At 32.6% G+C, this 27,591-nt stretch overlaps 1 long non-coding RNA gene across 2 annotated transcripts; it reads right to left on the bottom strand.

The window, feature by feature from the left end:
• Positions 1–218: 218 nt before the first annotated feature.
• On the bottom strand, positions 219–26,858 carry LOC145266442 (uncharacterized). 2 transcript variants are annotated; one of them, XR_013864717.1, is made up of 3 exons: positions 26,702–26,858; positions 4,720–4,851; positions 219–4,390 (listed from the first exon to the last, which is right to left on the bottom strand). It is a non-coding gene; the product is annotated as an uncharacterized LOC145266442 (long non-coding RNA). The 2 variants fall into 2 exon arrangements; XR_013864718.1 differs by lacking the exon at positions 4,720–4,851.
• Between the last annotated feature and the right edge of the window lie 733 nt (positions 26,859–27,591).

Here is a 27,591-nt window from a genome sequence, read left to right as displayed (position 1 = left end):
AATGAGAGGAGTTATAGTCAGGAAGTGGTAATTAAATTATATAGTTTTTTTTAATAATAATTTGAGAACTAAATAATTTGATAACTAAATAATTTAATAACTAAATAATTTGATAACTGAAGTCAGACAGATCCTATGTAGCCCTAAGAACGATGACCTGACAATATGACTGAATCCACTTTGATGTGTATCTTTTAAAGACTGAAATAAAATTAGAATAAAAAGAAATAGAAAAGTCTTTTATTTCAGTGTCTCCAAGCTGAGTGCTGCCACTGACGAAGCAGAGTAAAACAAAAGGCACATGGATTGGGGTTAGCAGCCAGTTATAAAGCACTGTCTCATACATATGTTTCTGGAACTGTACCTGTCATCTGTTGAACTGTTTATTTCACTGTTGAACTATTATTTGTATTTGTACATCACTGATTTTGTTATTTATTCCTCGCATTCTATGAGTGATATTTCTCACAAATAGGGTTCAATATCCATTTTCATAAACTTTTCAATGTTTTTTAAAGATTTTAAGGCTTTCTCCAGACAAAATTCAAGTTTTCGAAACCAAATCTGATATATAAACAATGATATAATAAACAAAAAAGCTCAATTGACAACAGCAAAAGCCATTTTCATTTACATACAATCCTTTCGACAATCATATTTACAGTCTGTGACCCAAGCGCGATTAAATGTTATTTTCCCCATTATAGATTTGTCTACACTGTGTTTGTTTTACTTTTAAATTTTGAATTTCCGGTTACATCCTTTTATCACGTAACTATCTGATATTATTTTATGGAAAACATCTGATAGTTTTGGGATAAAGGGGCATAACTCCTGTATTCACAATAATACAATGTAATTTAAGAACAATGTATTTCGATTTTATTTTCAATATTAAAAAATAGTTTAATGGTATTTTATTAATACTTAATTATTTAATAGTATTTATATCGATTTTATTTTTAATATTGCTACACAAATTTTTACTGGACATAAAGAATACGATTTTCAAGTTTCTGCAAACCCTGGACAAAGGCAAAATAATAGTTGCTTTTGGGTAAGAATCTATCTGATACTTAGATTTTTACATCAAGTGGTTTCATGCCTTGTCTGGGTCGATTTCCATAAAAGCAAATAAAAAACACATGCATTGATAACCAGTATGCATGTTATATACACACAATAACAATGAAAGTTATTTCATGTAAGTACACAACATTAATGGTTATGTAACACAATCAGTAATAATGATTTTTTCTTAATTCCTTGAAATAGTGACGAAGTGCTGTCTTTATGTGTGATTTTACTGACCCACACACTTCATAAAAATAGGATTTTTCTCTTATTTTTTTGTTAAGTTCATTGTCAGATGAAGAGTTCCCTTTTCATGCTAACATTTTGGAAGTTAATAATTTATTTCTTTATGAATTACCCAAGTGTTTTTTTTTTTTACACACAGTGAACACAACTTATCAAGGCCCGGAAGCCACTCAGGGATAAGGGTTATTGCAAGTACATTACGTTAGTGTGGAGATTTGATGAAGTGTTTAATTAGGGGGCGGTTCATTAGGAATTTGTAAACATTGGACTTGAAGACATCCAAGTTGTAGTCCGGAGGGAAGCAGGCAGACGGAACAGAGTTCCACAGGCGTGCAGTTCTAAGAAAGAAGCTTTGTTCATGGAATCCGCGTTTTGATTTAGGCACAGATATAGAGTGGGGGAAATTTTTCACAGTGGATTCAGCTAGACGGGTGTTTTTCGTGAAAGATTGGCGAGGGGCGAGGGGGGACCAGGGTTTGTTGTTGATTTATGTATTTTTTCAACTTGTTAAACCTGGAGTATGTAATGTTCTATTTTTGAGACATTTTATTATCTGTTTGATTTTGCCGAGGATATGACATCACACCTGATGCAGATGTTCACTTACTATTTTATAGAAAGTTTCTTTATGATTTTAATAATGAATTCAAGGACATTTTTATATCTCTTCTGCAATTGATTTAGCAGATACATTAGCTATGCAGTTTTTGTTTTACATAATCTTATAATTACTCCAATACTTCTATGGATTCATGTTTCTGTAGTTATTGTCTCTCTCTTTTTTCTGATTAAGCTAGCGTCATTAAAAACACCGATTTCAAATGCACATTTATTTTTGTTTGTCGTGTTTTGCACATTTTCCTTACACAGTGTATATACTGTTTTCTTGACGTTTTAAATTGAATCATTGTCTTCCATGCCAAGATTCTTACTATATTCTTCTATATTGCCTATACTTTCTGTCTTTGATTTAAGTCTGTAAATAAACTGTTCTTCTTCAGCATAGATCTTCTTCCGAGATCTGAGAGAACACTTGGCATATTTATCCAAGCAAAATTTTATTCCAACAAATTAAATACAGTTGATTGAAGTTAGCATTTGTGTTCTATAGTATGTTTCTGCAGGCATCTTTTTTCTCGTCCCATATCACCGTATTTAATAATTCCGGTACTTAGCTGTAGGGAGTTTATAGTCAGAGTGGATCGTGTATGACTTATTCCAAACTGTTCTTTCTGGTATATGTTCCTAGGACTTATGGCAACATTCAATATTTAACTTTTAATAGTTCGTCCAATAAAGATATTTACACACTCCATTGTGTTGTTTTGTATAGTAGCAGTCCCCTAAAAGAACGTTATAACTAGATGTCATATGGCTCACACTCTCTACTTCTCTGTGGCAGACCTTGCAGTATATCTCTGCATGTGTTATCTTAAATAATTCTTAGAAAATTTTGAGCCGAATATTCCATCATTAATTTATTATTAGATGAGAACTTTAAAAAATACTGAACACACACTTCACAAGGGATTGTTTCCAAGTATTTCTTAAGATTTTCTTATTAGGCCAGTTGCTCCTATGACAACTGGTATAAAGTTGATTTCTTTAAAGGATCTTATTTTTATATAACTATTTAGGTCTTTAACAGATCATCCGATGGAGATTTACACACTTCATTGTATCGGATTTTATAGTAGCAATGCTCTAAAAGAACATTTTAACTGGATTTCAGGTGGCTGACACTCTCTACTTTTGTGTGGCAGTGCCTGCAGTATGTCTTTGCATGTGTCTTTTTAAGTGATAATTCTTAGAAAATTTTGACCCACACACGTCACAACAAAAAGGTTTCTCTCCTGTGTGTGTTCGTATGTGCGATTTTAAATGAGAACTTTCCAAAAAAGCTGAACCACACACTTGACAAGAGTGTGGTTTCACTCCACTGTGTGTTCGGAGATGTTTTCTTAAATAAGATTTCTTTGAAAATGAAGTCCCGCAGATTTCACAAGAATGCTTCTCTCCATTGTGAGCTCGCATGTGTTCTTTTAAAGTTGAATTTTCTGAAAACTTTGAACCACATACTTCACAAGAAAAAGGTTTCTCTCCACTGTGTTTACGCATATGTGTTATTAAATGACAATTATTTGTAAATGATGAACTACACACCTCACAAGAAAAAGTTTTTTTTACTCCAAGGTGCGTCCGCATGTGTGTTTTTAAAATAGATTTCTGTGAAAATGCTGAACCACAAATTTGACAAGTAAAAGGTTTCTCTCCTGTGTGTGTACGCAAATGTTTTTTTAAATTAGAATTATCAGAAAATGCTGAACCACATACTTCACAAGAATAAGGTCTTTCGTTTGTGTGTGTTCGAATGTGTCGTTTTAAAGTTGAATTTTCTGTAAATGATGAGTCACAAACTTGACAAGAATATGGTTTTTCTCCAGTGTGTATTCGAATGTGTTTTTCTAAATTAGAATTATTCAAAAATGCTGACCCACAAATTTGACAAGAATAAGGGTTTTTTACTTCACTGTGTTCACGCATATGTTTTTTTAAATAATACTTTTGTGAAAAAGTTGAATCACAGATTTCACAAGAATAATATTTCTCTCCTGTGTGCCCTCGCATATGTTCTTTTAAAGTTGAATTGTCGGTAAATGCCGACCAACACACTTGGCAAGAATAAGGTTTTTCTCCAGTGTGTCTTCGAAGATGTCGTTTTAGAGAAGAATTTTCTGTAAATCTTGATCCACACACTTTACAAGCAAAACGTTTCTCTCCATTGTGTGTTCGCATGTGTCTTTTTAAATTATAATTATTTGAAAATGTTGAACCACACACATCACAACAAGTAAGTGTTTCTTCAGTATTTTCTTGCATGTTTAAAGTGTATGTGAGTGCATTCTAAATTTTTATACACACATTTATAAAAATAATTTTTATTACCAATGTATGCACTTTCTTGAAAATTATTATATATACATGTTTCTGTGAACTATGCGTGAATAAAATATATTGTTATTCACTCTTAATTGGATGAATTATTATTTTCTGTAGAGCGATTGGTTACCTGTGAATAAAAATAAAAATATTATTAAATAAATATTAGATAAAAATAACTCAGATGTGCATTGAAGTGAATTTATGTTACTGAGGAAAGTTTGAATATAAAATATGAGGATATTAAAGAAAAGATTAATTTCAATGTTTTCATAAAGAAAAATACAAATATTATTTTTCAGTTTTATTTCTTACACAATTTTTATTGAATTATACTGCTTTAGTTTGAAAGTGTCTACATTAAAAGTACAGAAAGCTAAGAAAAGATATTATTCTCACATTCTTCATATTAAACTATTTTAAAGTTTAATGAAAACAGCTTGCTTTTAAACACATTACCTGATATATCTATTCTCCTCCAACAACGTCTAGTGAGTGACGTCACCAAATTCGGCTGTTCTGTGTCACAGTTGGATTTTTGGTGCACAGTAGTCACTTTGGCGAATGCACTGGATGTTGAAAGGTTCTGTTCTGTGAATCATATCCGAAAAGATTGAAAAGGTAAATCATCAAGAACTCGTTGCAAAATCTGTATCACTTGGAAGCAAAGGTCATTTAAGTCAAAAGAAAAAAGAATAACAGTTTGACGACTTGTCCTTTTAGATAAAGTAACCAAATAAATCACTTTGATTCTTTACAAGTCCAAACTTAAGTTCCTAATATTCGTGTCTGGATGGCACTCTCTGGTAGTCTTGGCGATTTTCAAGTTTAGCAAGATCAAGGGTTAGTCTCTCAAAAGCATGGAGTCAGCAGAGAGCAAAGTGAAGTTTCAGACTAGTCCACTTTCTGTAATTTTTGCGTTTATCAATTTTAACCTGAAATCTGAGAGTCAATCACACGGTGACATGGACATCAGTGGGCGCTGAAAAGAATTTCCAGAGCTCCTGATTTACTGACTTTTACTGGGAAGCAGAGGCCATAAGTCAGCCGCTATTATAATACAATTCAACTTATAACTCTCGACAACACCCTGTTATGTCAAATTAACAAATCCCGATTTGAATGGCCTTTACGTTTTTGTTCTTCATCTACTTTTCACCAACGCTACCAATAATGGGAGATTCATTCTCCCCTTTTGTGGCGCTCTTTGAAACCACAAATGCAGTTCCTAAATTTGTATTAATACAATAATTCTTTATTAACTTGTTATCAATTTCAATCATGGGAATAAAAATCCAGGTAATTCAACTATCAATTCCACCTCATTTATAATGATGTATGTCGTCCCCTTCGTCATGACTCACTTTAAAAAAAATCAGTCAATGTTGTCTTGTTTCCGATATTAGTCAAGTATCATAATATTCTGTTTATGCAATAAAAAAAACCCAGCAAAATCCCCCTCTTCAAATCAACTTACAGATTTTGCAGACCATCTATATTTAACATGGCTGAAAAAATGGGTATAACTTTCTTATCACCGTCAGCCAACCCCAGAAAGTGAATTGTATTATCAAATCAATATTTCTTTTCTTTTTAAGAATAACCGAAAGATCCTTACTTAAGGATGACAATCACATAATTAATCACTTAACAGTTTAACCTTTCTTTTATTTTTTTTTTATTCTTATTTTTCTTCCTTTTTTTTCACAGTCTGAATCTCAACGTTTGTAATATATCCATCAACATTGTCACACTGAGTTATTAATCTGTAAATGAAGAAAGTTATGGGTTTTACAAAAAATCAGATTTTCACTTTTGGTTACAAAACAAAAAAAAACAGTTTTTACTTTAAAATTTAATTAATTTTATGAAAGTAATATGCATTACTTTAAAAAAAATTAAACCATGTGTATAAAATAGTAATAAAGACTTTAAGATTATGCTGAAAAAATAATATGGTGTCATGATCATATTGAAAAAATATGGTGTCATGATCATATTGGAATAATAGTGTCAAGATCATATTGAATATAATATGGTGTCATGATCATATTGAAAATAATATGGTGTCAAGATCATATTGAAAAAATATAGTGTCATGATCATATTGAAAAAACTATATGGTGTCATGATCATATTGAAAAAACTATATGGTGTCATGATCATATTGAAAAAAATTATATGGTGTCATGATCATATTGAAAAAACTATATGGTGTCATGATCATATTGAAATAATATAGTGTCATGATCATATTGAAAACTATGATGCCATGACCATATTGAAAATAATATGGTGTCAAGATCATATTGAAAAAATATAGTGTCATGATCATATTGAAAATAATATGGTGTCAAGATTATATTAAAAATAATATGGTGTCATGATCATATTGAAAATAATATGGTGTCATGATCGTATTGAAAAAATAATATGGTATCATGATCTTATTGAAAAAATAATATTGTGTCATGATCATATTGAAAAAATAATATGGTGTCATGATCATATTGAAAAATTATATGGTGTCATGATCATATTGAAAAAATTATATGGTGTCAAGATCATATTGAAAAAATTATATGGTGTCAAGATCATATTGAAAAATTATATGGTGTCAAGATCATATTGAACAAATAATATGGTGTCATGATCGTATTGAAAAAATTATATGGTGTCATGATTGTATTTAAAAAATTATATGGTGTCAAGATCATATTGAAAAATTATATGGTGTCAAGATCATATTGAAAAAATAATATGGTGTCATGATCGTATTGAAAAAATTATATGGTGTCATGATCGTATTTAAAAAATTATATGGTGTCATGATCATATTGAAAAAATTATATGGTGTCATGATCATATTGAAAAAAACTATATGGTGTCATTATCATATTGGAAAAATAATATGGTGTCAAGATCATATTGAAAAATTATATGGTGTCAAGATCATATTGAAAAAATAATATGGTGTCATGATCGTATTGAAAAAATTATATGGTGTCATGATCGTATTTAAAAAATTATATGGTGTCAAGATCATATTGAAAAATTATATGGTGTCATGATCGTATTTAAAAAATTATATGGTGTCATGATCATATTGAAAAAACTATATGGTGTCATGATCATATTGAAAAAAACTATATGGTGTCATGATCATATTGGAAAACATTATATGGTGTCATGATCATATTGAAAAAAATTATATGGTGTCATGATCATATTGAAAAAACTATATGGTGTCATGATCATATTGAAAAAATTATATGGTGTCATGATCATATTTAAAAAACTATATGGTGTCATGATCATATTGAAAACAATTATATAGTGTCATGATCATATTGAAAAAATTATATTGTGTAATGATCATATTGAAAAAACTATATGGTGTCATGCTCATATTGAAAAAAATTATATGGTGTCATGATCATATTGAAAAAAACTATATGGTGTCATGATCATATTGAAAAAAATTATATGGTGTCATGATCATATTGAAAAAATTATATGGTGTCATGATCATATTGAAAAAACTATATGGTGTCATGATCATATTGAAAAAAATTATATGGTGTCATGATCATATTGAACAAATAATATGGTGTCATGATCATATTGAAAAAACTATATGGTGTCATGATCATATTGAAAAAAGTATATGGTGTCATGATCGTATTGAAAAATTATATGGTGTCATGATCATATTGAAAAAAATTATATGGTGTCATGATCGTATTGAAAAAATTATATGGTGTCATGATCGTATAGAAAAAATAATATGGTGTCATGATCATATTGAAAAAAGTATATGGTGTCATGATCATATTGAAAAAAATTATATGGTGTCATGATCGTATTGAAAAAATTATATGGTGTCATGATCATATCGAAAAAAACTATATGATGTCATGATCATATTGAAAAAAATTATATGGTGTCATGATCGTATTGAAAAAATTATATGGTGTCATGATCATATTGAAAAAATTATATGGTGTCATGATCATATTGAAAAAAATTATATGGTGTCATGATCGTATTGAAAAAAATAATATGGTGTCATGATCGTATTGAAAAAATTATATGGTGTCAAGATCATATTGAAAAAACTATATGGTGTCATGATCATATTGAAAAAAAATTATATGGTGTCATGATCATATTGAAAAAAACTATATGGTGTCATGATCATATTGAAAAAAATTATATGGTGTCATGATCATATTGAAAAAATAATATGGTGTCATGATCATATTGAAAAAATAATATGGTGTCAAGATCATATTGAAAAAATTATATGGTGTCATGATCATATTGAAAAAAGTATATGGTGTCATGATCGTATTGAACAAATTATATGGTGTCATGATCATATTGAAAAAATTATATGGTGTCATGATCGTATTGAAAAAATTATATGGTGTCATGATCATATTGAAAAAAACTATATGGTGTCATGATCATATTGAAAAAAATTACATGGTGTCATGATCGTATTGAAAAAATTATATGGTGTCATGATCATATTGAAAAAAATTATATGGTGTCATGATCGTATTGAAAAAAATTATATGGTGTCATGATCGTATTGAAAAAATTATATGGTGTCATGATCATATTGAAAAAACTATATGGTGTCATGATCATATTGAAAAAAATTATATGGTGTCATGATCATATTGAAAAAACTATATGGTGTGATGATCATATTGAAAAAATTATATGGTGTCATGATCATATTGAAAAAACTATATGGTGTCATGATCATATTGAAAAAAATTATATGGTGTCATGAGCATATTTAAAAAATTATATGGTGTCATGATCATATTGAAAAAATTATATGGTGTCAAGATCGTATTGAAAAAATTATATGGTGTCATGATCATATTGAAAAAACTATATGGTGTCATGATCATATTGAAAAAAATTATATGGTGTCATGCTCGTATTGAAAAAACTATATGGTGTCATGATCATATTGAAAAAACTATATGGTGTCATGATCATATTGAAAAAAATTATATGGTGTCATGATCATATTGAAAAAAATTATATGGTGTCATGATCATACTGAAAAACCTATATGGTGTCATGATCATATTGAAAAAACTATATGGTGTCATGATCATATTGACAAAAATATATGGTGTCATGATCATATTGAAAAAATTATATGGTGTCATGATCATATTGAAAACACTATATGGTGTCATGATCATATTGAAAAAACTATATGGTGTCATGATAATATTTAAAAAATTATATGGTGTCATGATCATATTGAAAAAACTATATGGTGTCATGATAATATTGAAAAGAATTATATGGTGTCATGATCGTATTGAAAAAATTATATGGTGTCATGATCGTATTGGAAAAATTATATGGTGTCATGATCATATTGAAAAAATTATATGGTGTCATGATCGTATTGAAAAAATTATATGGTGTCATGATCGTATTGAAAAAGTTATATGGTGTCATGATCGTATTGAAAAAATTATATGGTGTCATGATCATATTGAAAAAATTATATAGTGTCATGATCATATTGAAAAAACTATATGGTGTCATGATCATAATGAAAAATAATATGGTGTCATGATCATATTGAAAAAATTATATTGTGTCATGATCATATTGAAAAAACTATATGGTGTCATGATCGTATTGAAAAAATTATATGGTGTCATGATCATATTGAAAAAATTATATGGTGTCATGATCGTATTGAACAAATTATATGGTGTCATGATCATATTGAAAAAATAATATGGTGTCATGATCATATTGAAAAAATAATATGGTGTCATGATCATATTGAAAAAACTATATGGTGTCATGATCGTATTGAAAAAATTTATATGGTGTCATGATCATATTGAAAAAATAATATGGTGTCATGATCATATTGAAAAAATAATATGGTGTCATGATCGTATTGTAAAAAATATATGGTGTCATGATCATATTGAAAAAATAATATGGTGTCATGATCATATTGAAAAAATAATATGGTGTCATGATCATATTGAAAAACAAATAGTAGTGATTCTCATTCAATCCCAAACAATAAAAAAAAAGTGTCTTGTTGATTGTTACTAATTATTTTCTACATCATTTTACAAATCAGTGAACAAATATATGATTTTAATTGTATTTAATGAATCATGAAAAACGGACCATGTTCATATTTTTCAAAAATTTTTAATACAATTTTTGTATTCTGATCGAAATTTGTCTAGAATCTATCAAAAACAAGTGTTTGGTGAAATAGGGAATTATAGAAAAAAATGATATGAAACCGATGAAAGCTCTTCCCAACAAAAATAAATATTTTTAAATAAATCAACAAAAATTATATTTGTATATGAAAATTTGTTGTAATTATTGATAATTCTTACAAGGATTTTGTTTTGATAAATTTTTAAATTCATTATTAATAAATAATTTACCATTAAAATTTTAATAATTTAGTAATTTATTGCTTAATCTGCATCTTAAGTCACTTTAAATGTGAAATAATGGTGAAATTGTAAAAAAAAAGAATGAAAATATAAAATATTTTGCTCTTAGAAAATGTTTCCCTGTACTAAGAAGTAATAGAAATTATGTAAGAAATATTTAGAGTTCTTACATTTAGTACAGTCAAGGAAGCAAGAGCTCAGAAAAGAATTCCAAAGTTTAGCAGTTCTGGTGAAGAACTATTAAAGTAGAATGCTTTCTAGCATCTGGGGATCTTTACTGTGTAGGGGTGGGATTTTTGCTGCTAGTCCAGTGTGTCGGGAGTATTTACATTGAGAGGGTACAAGTGCTTGTAGTTCATTAGAGCATCTACCATTAAAATACTTGTAAAACAGGAAGAGAGATGCAACATTTCGTCGATGGGACAGAAGCTAAAGCCTAGCTGACAGTTCATGACTTATTAGGTTGGCGACTCTCTTTTGAACCTTGTCCAGGAGTGAGAGACTAATAGCAGATGCACCAGCCCAAATGTGACAACGATACATGAGCGAATGGTGGCCTTGTAGAGGGACATACTTTTAGGTTTAAGTAACATTCCAGCATAGTAGAGAGAGCCTGCTTTCCTCACAGCAGCTGTGACAATGCTCTCAATGTATCTGTTCCAACTCATGTTTTCTGTGAACATTAAGCTGAGGAGTTTGAACAAAATCTTTCAGGTAATGTCTTATCAGCCATAGCTATTTGTGGTTGAGAAGGTTTCTTATAATTATTAAAGAGAGTGTTGGCAGCATTCAATGCTGCCATCCATTTTTGTCCCCATTCCAATATAAACTGAAAGTTTTTCTTTAGTGTTTCCACCATTGCCTTGGATATGTGTTCATTCATTTTCCTCTCGTGCCTGTTAGAGAGCATGGTGTCATCAGCAAATATACCCATCTCATAGACAATTTTATCATGGTGGTCATTTATGAATGTCAGGAATAATAAAATCCAAGGATCGACTCCTGAGATACACCCACATTTATATTATATTGTTTTGACGTACAACCATCGAGGACAACCTGGATTCTCCTATTTAAGAAAGGTTTACTTAAGTTATGTATTCGTCCAGTGATACCAAATGATTTGATTTTCCTGACCTGCACCTGAAAAGGGGTGATTTTGTGATCATCTAGTGTGGTTTTTGCCCATAAAGGAAAATCAGGGATGGAAGTGGTTTGCTGGATCCAATATAAATTTTGAAGCATGTTCGCCTTCTCGGTTGCCATATAAACAACCTAATGATTGTTGGATAGTAGGGAAATTGTTGATTGCCCATTATTTACAACACTGTTTTAGATTTTCCAGTTCGTAATGTCTGCACTTAAATGTGCTTTCTGGTGGTTTTGGTATATTCTCTCTTAACTGTCGCTATTTCTTTCTTACAATTACTTCTAGCTTTTATAAACTTTGTCTGTTTGCACTGGACTTATGTCAGATAAATCTGCAATAAGCATGCTGCCTTTGAGCAATGGCGGCTGTGCAAGTAAAAATAAACTATTGGGGACCATGAGGTTTGCTATAGAACTTCCATGTGGAAACAAGTGCTTCAATTGCGACTTTGAACTATTGATTGGTCTCATTTGTTCTGCAGGAAGAGAAAAGATATTTCCCCATCGGGCATCTCTGAATAGATCCCTGATCACTTCCCAACTTAGTCCTTAACCTGAAAATGAGAAGAAGGGTATTCCACAGAAGGACTTCATCCATAAATTTTTGAAATGCCTGGGCGGTATTATGCAGTCCAAAGGATAAGGGGGTGATCTCAAATAGTCCGAAGGATGTGCATATCAGCATCTTAGGAATGTCTTCCTCGGCAATGGGAATTTGATTGTATGCACAGACTAAATCAATCCAGGAAAAAACTGCTGAACCAGATAAGGATGATGAACAATTCACAGTGGGCTTAATGGGGGGGGGGGACAAGCGGACATTTGTATACCTATAATGTAAGCGGTTAAGCTTTTCTTTTTAGCTCTTTGAGTTCATTTTTGACATCAAATAGGGTGGTGTACCATGGTAAGATGTTGGAAAGCCGATATTCAACATAAAAATTGTTTTTTTAAGAAACGAAGGACCAAAACATCATAAATTTAGGCGTTTATGGACAAACTTTAAATGCCTGTATCTTTAAAACGAAGCTAAGAAGACAAATGAGACCTCTACTTGATACACGAAACAAGCTTTTCAAATATTCAATAAGAATGAGAAAATACACTACTAAAAGGTTACACAATGAAAAAACTAATTCAATGTATCAGATATCATCATCATCATCATCATCATCATCAAAAAGCACAACAAAGACTCATATTCAACCATGAATTTTAAGCTGATCACAACTTCTAATGTTGTGACCTAATGGCTTGCAGTTTAACAATGGGATCACTCTTGTCTCAAAGTCTGTTAATACAATCTGACAGATTATCAAATTGGCTTGTCTCTTGAGACTTGTTTATCTGATACTGGCATATAAACTTATTCGCCTCAATGCCAGATTCTGTATAGTTGAGCAGACCAATGTTGCCATTTTCTGCAATTAACTCAGCACTAAAACAACACGAGCACTTGAAGTGATATCAATGATATCAATCCATGGAATTGAACCAACATGGAGGTATGCAGCATGACAAAATTCTTTGAACTCGTCAATTTTCACTTATCTGAGTTAATGATGATTAAATGACACCCATGTGTCATTAGCTCAAATGGTAGCAACTAAGGCTTTAGTGCTAAATGTTTTGGTTTCAATTCTAGGAGTCCAGTAGAGATGCTTATATAGCCTGTAAAATTTCAGCCATATCCAATCAAATTTAACTCCGCTCATATGTATCCAAACGTAACGTATGGAATGTAAACATTGGAAAAAGCAGTTTCCCTTTTTGCTATCGTCATTTTTTACCGTTGTTTCATTTTTAACTTGGAACATAAAAACATTGAACGCATAAAAGAAAAATAAATTAACATCATTGGAATGATTATTCTATTCTCTTTCCAGCAATGTAATTCTTTTAAAAATTGACCGACATATAAAAAAGATATGACTTGTTGAAGCACATTAGGTATGTAATATTGCCGATTTTCACGAAAATACAGCATACGCTTGTAATGCTATCACAATAGATCATGTTAAACCCACTTCCTTGGAAAGCTCATATGATTTGAATTTTCCTTCTGCCAGTTTTTCAGATTGAGAACTAGTCATCATACTCAGCTCTGATCCGATCGTCAGGCCAGATTCAGATGTCGTCATTATGCCTGCTGTTTCCACAATGCATAATGAACCAGACATACACTTTCCAGACTCTGAACCTGCACCTACATCTGCAACCTACACAACTTGAAGTGGTTGTCACATAGTATTTCCATGCAAATACACAGACTTTGACACTTCTTAATAAAATTTTTTCTGTTACTTAGTTCTCATACTCATCGACTACATACACCTGCATGTTCTTTTTCACTTTTCATTTCTTTCTTTTTAGGTTCCAGCTATCTGGAGGGGAGTATTATAGTGAACCATGCTACTGCTAAATTTTATGTCTAGCTTGCACACACAGACACAAAGCAAGCTACACGCATATAACACACATGCAAAGCAATGTCACTTGACACATAATGAATGTCATGACATGACACGACACAACCTTTTAGTTTCTGTGACATCTGCCCTAGTCTTCCATTCTCTCCTCTTCCTTTTCTAATCTTGAGATGAATAATGAACGGACGTGTCTGCACATGGCTCTGCAAACCTCAACCACGGAACAAACCTTCACCTGCATGCATGCATTCTCAAAGTAAGAGAACTTTATTCCATTTCATCATTTCTTAACTACAATATACGCTCACTTTCAAATTATCTATGCGTATATGTGTACACCAACAAGACACTGTTCATAAATAAAATATTTCTTTGTATATATTATAACTCGGTATTCTGGTAATAATTAATTAAGGTCAGAGTTTTGAACATGTTTATATTCTCTACAAATCCATTATCCAGATCTCGACAGATAATTAGCGCTCGACTATGGATCTAATGAAACCACCATTGTTATATTACTTTTATTTTTAATAAAAAACAATTTAAAATAGGTTAAAACACAAAAAATAGGTAGGTAGAATAGTATCGTAGCTTGTTTTTTATCCCTTTTTTGTCTTGTTAACTATTCTGGAAAATCACCCACAAAAGTTCCGAAAATTACTAATGCCTTCATTATAAAATTATTCAATTTTCAAATAAATGTTTTAAAAAATCCTTACGATTCACTAATGTTTTGATTTTTTCAATGTTTTGTAAAGAAAGGCTCTCTTTGTTTGCTTTGGACGATTGAAACGTTGAGTTATTTTGAAGAAATATAAATAACAGTTGAAACATTCTAAAAAATAAAGAAAATTAAAATTTGAGTGCCAATATTTATCTTTTGCTTCATAATTTACGTTGGAATCATGTAATCTGCTTTTAAAGAAAGAAAAATTTCATAAAACTTGGGTGCTTATGTAGTTTATCAAAAATATTTAAAAAAATAAAGATGAAGTAAATTTTCTATGATGTATTTAAATTATTTTTCCCTTTACTCTAGGAAATATCAATATTTAATTCCTAAAAATAAGCTTTTTTTTATCTTAACTAAATCCTTGAATTAATTTTGTCTGCAACTTATTTTCAAATCAAAAGTTTTTACATGCAGTTCTAATTTTCCCGTGTTTAGCTTTTTGGGGATTTTTTTTTAAATTCACTAGTTTTACGGTAAAAAGAAAAAAAAGAAATTTTTTAATAATCTTTCTTCTTGAGAATACTGCAAAAAATGACAATGAATCAATTTTATTTTGCAAGTTTTTACTGTTATTTGATTAATTATATGATTTGATATGGGGATCGAAAATTCCGTCTTTATTAGTGTCATACAGTTTGTACAGTTTGGAATCATTTTAAGTATTTGTTCTCCTATTTTCTGTTTCAGCTTTTCTGTCCTCGATTGTTGGAGGAGAAATCCTTTTATACTGAGGAAAATTTTTATTTTCGTTCCTATCTAGAGTGCCCCGTTTTGGAGAGCTGGATTTAAAAAACCGACGTTGTGTCTAACTCTGCCATCGTGGAAGGGCAAGTAAATAGGAACATTGAAAAGAATATTTTAAATAATTTATTTTATTATCAATGTTTTTGATATTTTTACTTAAATAATACAATAAAAGAATAAAACAATTTATTAAAATAATTTCATTTTTAAATAATTTATTTTATTATCAATGTTTTAGATTTTTTTACTTAAATAATACAATAAAAGAATAAAACAATTTATTAAAATAATTTAATTTTTAAATAATTTATTTTATTATCAATGTTTTTGATTTTTTTACTTAAATAATACAATAAAAGAATAAAACAATTTATTAAAATAATTTCATTTTTAAATAATTTATTTTATTATCAATGTTTTTGATTTTTTTACTACAATAATACAATAAAAGAATAAAACAATTTATTAAAAGTAATCATTTTTTTAAACAAGATTAAAAAAAAAACATTATATGAGATTTCCTTTTAGTGTGATTTCTTTTTCTAATAAGATTTTTGTTCCCCCGACAAAAGGAGGGTGGACCTGTAAATTCACCCTTGTCCATTCATCCATCCGCACTTTTCTCAATAACTATGCCATGGAATTTTTTTGAAATTTTGCACAAACATTAAACATGATAGGAATAAAAAAGTAACAAAACAGATTTTCCAGGAAAACTCCAGTTGCCCCCTTCGGGGTGCCTTTTGGGTTAAAATGGCTAAAATTGACACTTTTCTGCATATTAAAAAAATTTGATGACTTGGATTTTTATAAAGCTTTATATCATTTTGTTTGCCTATACTTCTTGGGATTATTTTTTATTATTTGTCCAAAATTTGATGTGTATGTCTATTTAGCAGTTTTGCATGGTGCTGAACTCAAATTTACATATGTTAAAGCCAAAAATTGCACCGTTTGTTCCTTTTTACCATAATTTGACACCCCCCTGGGGCCTTTGGGACTAAATGGGGTTGACTAAAAATGACACTTTAATAATGCATATTAAAAAAAAAATTGATGCCTTGGATTTTTATAAAACTTTTCTGAAAAGTTGTAACTAAATTATTTTTATATGATTTTGTTTGTAATTCATGATAACTCTTAGGTGTGCTCCAGGGGCTCTTTTAGGGCTAATAAAAACACTCGATTTTTGGACTATTTTTACCATATTTGTCCAAAATTTTCTGCGTATGTCTATTTAGCAGTTTTGCATGGTGCTGAACTCAAATTTAAATATGTTAAGGCCTTGGGAACTTTTGGGGCTAAATGAGCGGGGCAAATGATGGACTTAGTCATTTCTTTTTTTGCATGGTGCAGAACTCAAATTTACATATGTTAAGATATAAAACCGCACCATTTGTTAATTTTCACCAGGATTTGACGTCCTCTGGGAACATTTCAGGCTAAATGCAGGGGACAAATGCTGAACTTCATCATTTTTTTATGCCTCGTTCCCTGTGCACTCAACAACGGTAAAGAAAATTTTAGTAACGATACAAAACTATTTTAGACATATTTTATTTGGAATACGTTTATTTATGGTATTTGATTAAAAAAATTAACATTATTAAAAAAACATTTCAAAGTGATAAATCTAACAAAATAATTAACACCTCCAAATGAAGACTTTTTTTGTAAAAGTTTTAAAAATATTTTTTCTAATGTCTGATTAAAAGTTTTAAAAATATTTTTTCTAATGTCTGATTAATGTTTGACCTTAAAAAAGATTTTATTGATAAAAGATATTTTTTATGTTTGTAAAATATTTTTATGTTTGTAAAATACATTTTTTATGTTTGTAACATACAATTTTATGTTTTTAAAATACATTTTATGTTTGATTAAAAAAATAATTTTATAATAAAAAGAATATATATATTATTTTAATTGGAATTCATTATTGAGATGAGTATTATCTATATTAATTTATTTTATTGCGGACTATTATTCTCATCTTTATTAGTTGTTGTTTCACAATGTTTTGGCCAACTATTCCTCTGACCTTTGTGACAGATAGGAACTTCCGAGGCCCGTATTGCAGTTGATAGAGATGTTGAATCTCTACAGTTCCAGATGAGCATTGTCTGAAGATAGCAGTTTCAATCCTACCCAAAGCCGGCCAGAGGCTTACTTAGCCAAAACGTGGTGAGACAACCACAAGTACGGATGACAGTGATTGCTGAGAAATGCAGTTAGAAGATTCAAAGTTCCTATCCGTCGCGGCTACCACCTGACGAAGGTCAGAGAATAGTTGGTCGAAACGTTGTGTAATAACAACTAATAAAGATGAGAATAATAGTCCGCAATAAATAAATTAAATAAGGTAGTTGAAAAAAATAATCTCACAATCATGTGATATTTATTTCTTGTAACTGTTAACTTTCTTTTTTTATCTGATATGTTTATTTACTTTTAAGTAAATAAACATATTTTTTCGTCTAATAAGATGGCTATTTTGACAAGAAGCATTTAAAAAACATAATGTCTGAAATCACCTGGTGAATCAAAATTGCGAAATATGAAACATAGCACATATGAAATGAAACACACATTCCGGAGCGAGAAATTCTACAATTATAAGCAAGTCCCTCATTGGCTGATTTAGCAACCCACTGTCTTTGTTTAGACCAATCAAGTTGGTCGAAGTATTGATGATGATGAGCATGTTGGGCTTTTGATTACCTTTTTCCTTTTTCAGGCAGTTCAATAAAAACAGCTGGACCAGAAAGACAGAACTCAACTCTCTGAGGACATAAGGCATTAAGACGCCTTGTGAGAATTTTGAATTGGTTGACTTGCCGAGGGCAGGTCGGTGGGGAAGAAAAGAATGCTGGTAGCTGTAACCAACACGGCCGGTGGTCCGTTAATCAAAGAACCTGAGTGTCTATTCCTTACAAGTTAAATAGACATTCCAGTCACACGTGAATCTCGTTGACTGAGAGTTGGAGTAGATAAAAGGGGGTGGCCGCTCTGCTGTTGTGGTAGTAGTTGTTGCTGTCTTTTAGACAAGTTACACTTCGGCCATCGTTACCCATTTGTTACTTTTACAAGGAAAGACTGCTTGTAAGCAATGTCGACATTTCGTTGCAAAACTTAAACCGTCTCCCTCCCCCTACTCGTTGGTAAGCTAATTCCGACAGCCTTTAAGTTTTCGTCTCCTTGAAACTTTATTTAAATCCTAAATGATTAGGCTAAATTATTGTTATATATGTCTCCCAGAGACTTTTTTAAAGTCAGAATTATCGACCTGTCTTTAATGACTTTGCCTTCAAATGGACATTAATTATAAAGTTCTGTGATGCCGACTCAGTCGAGAATTGAATCTTTTCATCAGAAGGCATCATTGTAAGCAACGTCAACATTTCGTTGCAAGACTTAAACTGTCTTTTCTCCCCCCCCCCTACTCATCGGTAAGCTAATTCTGACACATTGCCACGAAATTAATGAGTAAGGACTTTATTTCTATTTAAATGACTGTCATTTTTTTTTGCGTGCATAAATATCCGCATCAGTAATGCACGTAGTTTTATAAAACAGTAATGGCCGTCATCTAATGAAACAAGTGTAACTGATTCTTTTCCATTTTAAAATATATACATTGAAACAAAATTGGTTTCTTCTCTTTGGAGTGGGATTATTTTAGTGTTCCACGGAATTTATAACATGGATGATTCAGTCTCAATGGAGGACCTGAAGCTGAAAGAAGAACTTCTTCAAAGAAAAATACTAACTACCCTGGAAGGGTTAGAAAAGGATAAGAAGAGTTCTGAAGAAGTGCTTTCTCTATTTAAGCGAGAAATAGAGGACTGGTTGGAAGAGCTTGAGGGTGTCTCCTTTGGCATAGAGGAACACTTGGCTGCAAGAAGAGAAGCAGAAGCATTTGCAAGCTTAAGTCTAGCTTCGTTCTGCTTTAAATATGGAACGAGACAGCATTTAAGTTCTCTGCAGAAAGCTGACCAGAGTGAACAGCCAGCAGTTACCTCGATGGAAGATGTTGACTCAACCTCTAGTCATGGCAACCTGGTTACTCCAGAAAATGAGAGATCGCCACCCTTCAAACCAACAGCCCATTCTCCATTTTCTGTGGAGCATTTAAAATAAAGTTGAAGGGACCACGCTTTGATGGGAAGGACTTCGACACCAACAAGAGGAGCTTCAAGGACTTCTTGACAAAGTTTGAAAATTGTGCCAGGTCCATAACATCAAACACGGAAAGACTATATTTTTTGAGGTGCTCCTTGGAAGGCAGGGCCCTCCAACTTATAAATAATCTCTCTCACTCTGAAGATAGTTATGCTATGGCCCTTAAGCTATTAAAAGACCAATATTTGGACGAGGAGGAGATAGGAGGTGGAATAATTAAGGAAAAATTAGATTTCCAGTTAGATAATCCCCAAAACCTGGAAGGATTAAAAAAAAAAAAATATGATAAAGACCCAGGTGGATATGTGGGAGCTAAGGGCCTCGTATAGTTGTGACTTATATGACGATAAGTCAGCTGGAGCAATAATAATAGCACCAGTGTTATTTGCGAAATTCCCACCTGAAGTAAAGGGAGAACTCTTCCGAATCTCTGGGACTACCTATCCGACATTGTCAACACTATTGAAGGAAACACCAAGAATAGTGAAACAAATGCTAGTTGCCAGACAGCCGACCAAGGTACTGATGTCCAAACCTAGGCTGCAAGGTTAAGCCAGAGGAGATGATCGAAACTTCGTCTCTTAAAACTTTTAATACCGAATTGAGATCCGAGGTAAGATGCGACTTTTGCAAAAGCAATAAACATTTGTCTGAGGACTGTGGCAACTATATGACCCATGAAGCCAGGATAACCCGGTGTAGAGAGCTGCATCTTTGTTTTCGGTGCCTAAAGAGATCTCACTTGGGGAATATGTGTCCATTAAGGACATCAAGAAAAATTTGTTGCCGTAGTTGCAACTCTAAAGGACACATAACTGCTATGTGCTCAACTGTTACGAGGAGTATGCAGATTGATACCTGCCTACATACAAAAGACGAAAATGCTTTCCTTTCTCCCATAATTGAAATAAAAGAGAGATAAAAGAAGTCCCATGATTGAAATAAAAGAGGAGATAAAAAAGTGAAGGTAAACTGCCTGTAAGACACTGGCAGTCAAAGAACTTATTTGGACTCTTTAATTTTAAAGAAGCTAAATTGCCTCTCCTTTGCAAAGGATAAAATAATGGAAGTAAAGAGCTTTTTAGGAACGAGTCCTAAAACCTTTAAGGAAATCTCGTTGGAATTGAATTTGATGCCCGGCAAAACACATACTCTTCAGATTCTTGCGACCAAGTTGAACTTGTCTTACAGCCTTGAAGGACTGACTAAAATTCTTGGAAATTTAAAGAATCACAGACTGGCTGCAAAGTTTAATGCAAAGGAGGATTTGGTTACTATAGATGGGTTACTAGGACTCGATGCAATCCAGTACCTGGAACCTTTAAAGATAGTCCCTTGCATGTATGGAGCAGCATTCGAGACCAAAAAAGAACTAATCCCCTTTGGAAATAGGTGTTCTTTTCTATATAAGCACCAGATTAAAAACCAAAAAAGAACACAGATTAATTATGCAGAGGTGTTGGCGAAAACTCCACCACTTCCATCTTCCAGAATCAACTACGTGGTTCACCCAGAGGAATCCTACCCAGACCCTCTAAAAAAGTTGGTTTGAAGATAGTGTCCAGCGAGGGTTGGAAAACATGTTCAATCTTGAATCTATTGGATTACCCACTGACGAGAAATTCTCCACCTTGAATGGAGAGAAGGTTAAGCAGTTTAGAGATTCAATCACATTCAAAGATGGTCTCTATCACGTACAACTTCAGTGGTATGAAGATAAATTAAAATCGGTACCTTCTAATTACAATGCTGCTATTCAGGTGCTAGAAAAGGTTAATAAGGATCTGGAGAAGAAAAACTTGTATAATCAGTATTTGCAAGTTTTTCAACAACAAGACGAGGGTATTATCAAAGAAATAATTGTGCCTCCCAAACAATTTAAAGACTATATATGGATTACCCATAGGCTAGTGCTAAAACTAACAGACCAGACTACTACCAAGGTGAGACTGGTGTTTAATTGTTCATATAAGCATAAGGGCTCAGTATCATGGAACGAAGCAGCATATCCTGGAGTGAACCTGATGAGTGACATGTTGAAATTGATTATCCAATTCCGAACAAACTGATATGTCTTGTTGGCTGACATCAGAAAAGCATTTGTCTGGCATCGGAAAAGGATCGTAATCGATTTTGCTTTTTTCTGAAGAAAGGTGAAAAATTATATTGCTACAGGTACAAAACCCTTATTTTTGGCTTCAATGCAAGCTCTTTTATTTTAAATTATGTGTTAAAGTTTCATGCAGAGAAGTTTGCAGAAAATCTATCTGATTTGTATACCTCTGCAAGAGAGCGTCTGCAGATGGGGAATTTTAATTTACAGTCTTGCAATTCCAACTGTGTAACACTCCAAAAGAAAATGGAGGCAGATGGAACGTTATCAGGATTCGACTCTGGTAGGGAAAAGGTGCTGGGGTATCAATATGACCCTGTCCAAGATTCTATAAGAGTCTTCCCACTATCATGCGACTTGGAGGAAAATATCAGAGACCTCAAAGGTATTTGATCCTTTGTCTTTGTATCTACCTGTGACGGTGCAAGGTCGTTTATTGATGAGAGAAATATGGAGACAAAAACTGAATTGGGATGATATGGTTCCTCAAGGTATGAGTTCAGTTTGGAGAACGTTGGCAAAAGATTTATCAGCGTTAGACTCTGTATCTTTCCCCAGGAGGTTATAGATGAAGGAAAGGATACAAAATTATTCTTTTTCTGTGATGCGTCTAAAGCCGCATATGGGTTTGCGGTATATGCTGTACAGGATGGAAATTCATCCTTGGTATTTGCCAAAGCAAAAATGGCTCCTTTGCAGGGAAAATCCTCCCAACCTAGCAGTATTTTTAGCAATGAAATGCTTCCCTTTTATAAAAGCAAAATTTTTAGCAATGAAATGCTTCCCTTTTATAAAAGAGTCCCTAAAGGACATTCCTATAAAAGACGTCTACGTAATCACAGATGCTCAGGTAGTTCTGTCCTGGATTTTGGCTGACTTCGTCCAAACGAAAAATGTATTTGTACGGAATAGATTGCAGGACATAGCTCAAATGTCTGAGAAAGTTAAATCTGATTTTAACATAAAGATAAACTTTCAGTACACTTCAACAGATGACAACCCAGCCAATTACATCACCAGAGGTTTGACTATCAAGAAATTTAAGGAAAAGTTGTCTCTTTGGTATGAGGGACCGAAATGAATAAGGCAAGAATAATCCTCCTGGTGCCATCGGGAATTGGGTTGCCTTTCCAAAGTTCAAATGGAGCGGATTGGCGCTTCAGTAAATTATGCCGCAGAGAATGAAGTGGCTCCATCACATCAGAAGTCAAATTGGAAAAATTCTCCAGTTTAAGTAAGTTGATCAGTTTAACTTCACTGATATTCAAGTTCATCAACAAGTTAAAAAAGAGGGAGATGGATCCTGAGTTACAAGCAAATGCCTACCTGATCAAGACAATGCAAAAACAATCCTTTTCAAGGGAGTTGGACTTTTTGTTGGATCCTGGAGGAAATAGCATGCCTAAACTGAAGAATTTGAATCTCTTTTTGGACAACAGGGGCATTATACGATCGATGGGAAGAATAGGAAAATCGGAATATCACTCATATGAGGTCCAAAATCCTATTTTATTGGGAAAAGACCATTATCTAACAAGATTGATTATTCAAGAATATCACCAAAGAAGCCAACACTTAGGCTTGGCCACAACATTGAATGAAATACGATTGGCAGGTTATTGGATACGACAAGCCAGACAGGCTGTTAAAAATGTGGTTAGTACTTGTGTAAAATGTCAACGCTATAATGCCGTTTCCTTTTCAATACCAAATTCAACCAACTTATCAGCGCCTCGGGTGAATTTTGTCAGGTCCTATCTACATACCGGTGTGGATTTTACCAGCCATATCTATGTTAAAGGACAAAAAAAAAAAGACTATAAAATGTACATTCTTCTATTTACATGTATGAGTATTAGGGCTGTACATTTGGAACTGGTTCCGGATATGACTGTGAAATCATTTATTCAAGCATTCATTAGGTTCACAAACGTGAATGGAATCCCTACACACCTTTATTCGGATAATGCTCACACATTTAATGCTGCTGCCAGAATCATTAACCGGGGCATGAGAGCTGACGAATTCAAAGAAAGATTTAGCTCATATGACTTAAAACATTGCACAATTCCACTATTTTCACCTTGGTACGATGGTAGTGGGGAGACGTCTATCAAGACCATAAAATCTTGCTTATATAAAGCAATAAGAAGAGGTAAAGTAGACTATTTTGGTCTACTAACAATTTTGTCTGATGTGCAAAGGGCAGTAAATAGCCGCCTTCTGAAATATAGGAGCTCTGAGGATGCTGATCTAACTCTCTCTTGAATGCAAATGTTGGTCAGGGAATAATAATGCGGTTGGAAAACCAGGACCTGGAAACGATCGATGCTATTAGTCGAATTGACTTGATTCAAACCCTGCGTTCCCGGGAAGAAAGCCTGACTAAATTTAGGAAAGTTTGGAATGAGGACTATTTGTTGAGTCTCAGAGAAAGAGCAATGAGCTTGGCTGATTGTTCCTTTGAAGATAAAGTAAAACCAGGAGATATAGTGCTCATAAAAAGCCCTTTGAAGACAAGGCCTTTTTGGTCCCTAGGTGAAGTTCTACAGCTAATCCAAGGAAGTGATGAATTGGTGCGCATGGTGAAGGTGAGGAAGGAATGGGGCTATAGACACATACTCTATCAAGCATCTCTTTCCTCTGAAATCTCTCAACAGCCTGGAGTACCTGACCTGATAGGCATGGAACCATCGAGTTCACAGGATATAAGCCAGGCCCCTCAACGGAGAGAGAGTACTATAATTTGGATTTGTCCTAGATGTAACAGACCTGAGGATACCAGACCTATGATAGCCTGCGATAGATGCAATGACTGGTTTCACTTCAGCTGTGTGGGTCTAACTGAAGCACCACCAGAAGATGAACAATGGTTCTGTCCGACTTGTAACCCTCAAGGAGTTGTAACTGGTAGACCCAGTTTATCAGGAATCTAAACAAACTGTTTTATTCTCTTAAAGATTTTTTTTTCTTTGTGGGGAATGTGTGAGAATTTTGAATTGGTTGACTTGCCGAGGGTAGGTCGGTGGGAAAGAAAGGAGTGCTGGTAGCTGTGACCAACACGGCCGGTGGTCTGTTAATCAAAGAACCTGAATGCCTATTCCTTACAAGTTAAATATACATTCCAGTGACGCGTGAATCTCGTTGACTGAGAGTTGGAGTAGATAAAAGGGGTGGCCGCTCTGCTGTTGTTGTAGTTGTTGCTGTCTTTTAGACAAGTTACACTTCGACCATCGTTACCCATTTGTTACTTTTACAAGGAAAGACTGCTTGTAAGCAATGTCGACATTTCGTTGCAAGACTTAAACCGTCTCCCTCCCCCTACTCGTTGGTAAGCTAATTCCGACAGCCTTTAAGTTTTCGTCTCCTTGAAACTATATTTAAATCCTAAATGATTAGGCTAAATTATTGTTATATATGTCTCCCAGAGACTTTTTTTAAAGTCAGAATTATCGACCTGTCTTTAATGACTTTGCCTTCAAATGGACATTAATTATAAACTTCTGTGATGCCGACTCAGTCGAGAATTGAATCTTTTCATCAGAAGGCATCATACCAACCCCTTCAATGGCTGTAATGAATCCGAACTTCAAACAGTTCTGTACCCAAACACGAATTCCTTATGAAGATAAAAGAATTATTACCGTGCAAGGTTGTTACCAGTTCTATTCAGAGGCAAATCGGCATTTCCTTTTTTGCAATGAAGAATGAATAAATTTGTGTCGAATTTTAGAGGTAAGCTTTGCTGTAATTGTTATATTATTTTTTTGCCATTGTCTGGGAGCAAAAACAGGCACGACAAAATATCTCACACCGGTTATTGAAAGAGAATCGTTCATTTAACTGAAATTTGAAGAAAAATATAATAAATAAAATCGATTTTCTTTTTTGCATTACGTACGAAAAAGTGGTAAAAAAAAAAATCAAATCAAAACAAATAAATGTTACCAAAGGCCAGATATGTTACTCTTCTACCTATCTGAATAAGGTTTTAGTGTTTTTATTCACTTTATGGTAACAAATGTCCGCGACTGGAAACTTATGTACGTACTTTTTTTTTTTTTTTTTTTTTTACCTAAATCTTTGTTTTTTTCCCGACTAATACAAAAAATAAATAAATCAAATCAACTGCTGTTTTTTTTTACCGAAATATTTTGCATTTAACGAGAAATTGAATTAAATAAACAAAACATTGCAAACGAAAAGGAAGTTATGATTGATTCGTTCGTTCGTTTATTTAATTAAAATTCTTGTAAAATAATATTTATTTTAATTATTTTTTTGTTTTGTTTTTCTATGGATAACATTTATTTATAAAAAAGTAGTTTCAAATTTACAACGCCGAAAAACATAAAATAAACAGGCGATTTTATTTATTTATTTTATTCATTCAAATTCCAGTTAAATGAACGATTCTCCTTCAATAGCCGGAACTCGTGTTTCGTTTCATATTTCGCAATTTTGATTTACCATGTGATTTTGGCCATTTTTCTTTTCGAACCCTTTCGGTCAAAATAGCCAAAATAGCTGTTGGCTTTCAATTCGTAAACTAACATTTCCGAGACTGACTCAGGATTCTCCGCCAAATTACTGAAGTCTTAATACTTACGGTTCTTTTCGATTATTAGATGCATCGCTGTCCAAAGAAAAAAATATAATCCGTAGATTATTGCTTTTAACTAATACAGAATGAAGTCTTCAATATTTTGAAAATAAAATCTGGGCGATGATTTGAAAACGGGGTAACAGAAAACGAACCGTCGCGGTGCGAGTAAAAACCGGTGTAAGGTGAAAATCTGACATCGGCCTTAAAATGTTCCGCCATTAGACCACGGCGAAATCGGATGATTTCATGTTCTAGTTAAAAAGAAAAAAAATGGAAAGGTGTGGATCAAATTTTTATTTTTAGAAAAAAAATTATTTTACATAAATAAGTAATAATAAATATAATGTTCTTATCCAACGTTTGATAAAAATTTTACTTTAAGGCCCGTTTCACGTTCGTATAGAATAAAATATATATTTTTTTGTAGATTTCGGTGTGCTAAAAATGAATCTGCAAACCATTTCCGTCGCGCAAAAAAACAAACAAAACAAACAAAAAACGTGCGACTTACCTAACTAGCACGTGTGCATAATTCAACGGGTCGGTCGTGGAATGAAATGAATTAAGAAGAAAGAAACAAAAATGGCTGCCTTATCTCTTAATATGCCTGCAATGTGACCACCCGATATGCAAATGAGATGCTCCTGGTTGGAGATAAAAGATGGTTGAATTTTTTTAGAGGGACGTTCATTTTGAAGTTGGATTTCGAAGAAATAAGTTGAATTAGCAGAAGTTCGTTTGGAGTTGAGAGAAGGTGCGTTACGTATACAGAAGTTTGGAAGTTGGAAGTTTGGACAACAGTGTCAACCTTACCTAGGAAATTATTGGTGTGACGGGTGGAAGAAATAACACTCAAGTTATTGAATTACAAGCTATTTCGGCTCTTGGTGTGC

This window comes from Euprymna scolopes, chromosome 4 (genome assembly GCF_053919585.1).
Source record: "Euprymna scolopes isolate OS-2025 chromosome 4, ASM5391958v1, whole genome shotgun sequence".
NCBI classification, from domain to species: domain Eukaryota; kingdom Metazoa; phylum Mollusca; class Cephalopoda; order Sepiida; family Sepiolidae; genus Euprymna; species Euprymna scolopes.
Note: the sequence above shows the minus strand (reverse complement) of the source record. Positions and strands in the feature narration are given on the sequence as shown.